We start from the raw sequence: 2,410 nt of genomic DNA on the forward strand, positions 1-2,410 counted from the left end.
CTCGGCCATACTCCAAAATAAACTACCAACCAAACTGAAAGACCCAGGAAATTTTACTATTCCTTACTTAATTGGTAGTTAGAATGTTGATAAGGCACTAGCTGATTTAGACGCTAGCATTAATTTGATGCCATATAAAATGTTTAAACAACTTGGTCTTGGGGAACCTAGACCCACCAGGTTGAGTATTCAATTAGCTGATAGATCTGAAAAATTTCCTAGGGGAATTATAGAGGATGTACTTGTAAAAGTAGATAAATTTATATTCCCTATTGATTTCATTGTGCTTGACATGGATGAGGATGTTGAAGTGCATTTAATCTTAGGTAGTCCATTTTTAGCCACTGCTAGGGCTGTTATTAATGTGGGTGATGGTAAATTGGTACTTAGAGTAGGTGACAAATAGACTATCTTTAAAATTTATGATGCCATAAGATTTTCTAGGGAACAGAATGAGTCATGTTATTTTATTGACTCTATTGATCTTGCAACTCAAGATTCTTTTTCAGAAATCACATATAAGGACACGTTGGAACTGTGTCTTGCCCAAGGAGAGGAGGGGGATGATAATTTTGAGATAGGAACTAAACTGAATTCCAATGAACCCTCCCCAAGACCATCAGAATATGAGGGTATTAACGTAAACGATGAACTTAAGCAAAAACCCTCTATTGAAGAACCTCCCAAACTGGAACTTAAAGAATTATCGAATCACTTGGAATATGCATTCCTTGGAAATAACTCTCCATTATCGGTAATTATTGCATCTAACTTGCAACCCAAAGAGAAAGAGGAATTACTCCAAGTCTTAAGAGAGCATAAAAGGGTCATAGCTTGGAAAATTTCTAACATTAAAGGGATCAGCCCTTCTTTTTGTACCCACAAAATTTTAATGGAAGATGAATATAAGCCATACGTACAATCCCAAAGACAACTGAACCCCAACATGAAGGAAGTTGTTAAAGCTGAGTTAATTAAACTTCTAGATGCTGAAATTATTTATCCTATTTCTGGCAGTTCTTGGGTAAGTTCAGTGCAGGTTGTTCCTAAGAGAGGAGGCATGGCTGTTGTAGCCAAAGAGAAGAATGAATTAATCTCAACAAGGACAGCCATAGGTTGGAGAGTTTGCATTGATTATAGGAAGCTAAATGATGCCACGAGAAAAAATCACTTCCCCCTTCCATTCATTGACCAAATGTTGGAAAGATTGTCAGGGCACATGTACTACTGCTTTTTAGACGGACTCTCTGGCTATTTTCAAATACTAATAGCTCCTGAAGATCAAGAAAAGACGACATTTACATGTCCATATGGTACGTTTGCTTATCGTATAATGTCTTTTGGATTCTGTAATGCTCCTACTACTTTTCAGCGCTGCATGATGGTCATTTTTTACGAACTCATAGAAGACGTCATGGAGGTATTTATAGATGATTTCTCGATTTTTTATGACTCTTTCCATCTTTGCCTTAAAAATTTAAAATGAGTGTTAATAAGATGTAAGGAAACAAACCTTGTGCTTAACTGGGAAAAATGTCACTTTATGGTTCAAGAAAGGTATTGTGTTAGGACATACAATTTCTAGTAAAGGGACTGAGGTTGATAAATCTAAAATTGAAACCATTGAAAAACTACCTCCCCCTAATTCGGTTAAGGCTATTAGAAGCTTTCTAGGACATGCTGGGTTTTATAGAAGATTTATTAAAGACTTTTTTAAAATAGCTAAGCCTTTGACTAAATTACTAGAAAAAGATGTGCCTTTTAATTTTGATCAGGAATGTTTAGAAACATTTAATACTTTAAAGGATAAACTGACTAAAGCTCCAATTAAAATTGCACCTGATTGGAATTCACCTTTTGAACTAATGTGCGATGAGAGTAATTTTGCAGTAGGTGTAGTCTTGGGATAGCGAAGAGATAAACATTTTTAACCTATCTATTATGCTAGCAAAACTTTGACAGCCGCACAAGAAAACTACACCACCACGGAGAAAGAGCTGCTAGCTGTAGTTTTTGCATTCTATAAATTTAGGCCATATCTAATATTGTCTAAAGTTGTCATTTATACTGACCATTCTACTCTTCGCTATCTTTTGACTAAAACTTATGCAAAACCTTGACTCATTTGATGGATTTTTTTATTGTAGGAATTTGACTTGGAGATTATGGATAAGAAAGGAGCTGAAAATCTCACGACTGACCATCTTTCTAGGCTTGAATTCAAGTACCAAAGAGCTAGATGACGTTGAAATAAATGATTCATTCCTTGAAGAACAATTTTTTGCTATATCTGATTCTGAGTTACCTTGGTTTGCAGACATTGCAAATTTTTTAGCTGCTAACATTATCCCAAAAGGGTTGACACATCAGCAAAAGAAACGATTCTTTACTGATGTGAAAAACTTCTTTT

This window comes from Gossypium hirsutum, chromosome A05, assembly GCF_007990345.1.
Source record: "Gossypium hirsutum isolate 1008001.06 chromosome A05, Gossypium_hirsutum_v2.1, whole genome shotgun sequence".
Taxonomy (NCBI): Eukaryota; Viridiplantae; Streptophyta; class Magnoliopsida; order Malvales; family Malvaceae; genus Gossypium; species Gossypium hirsutum.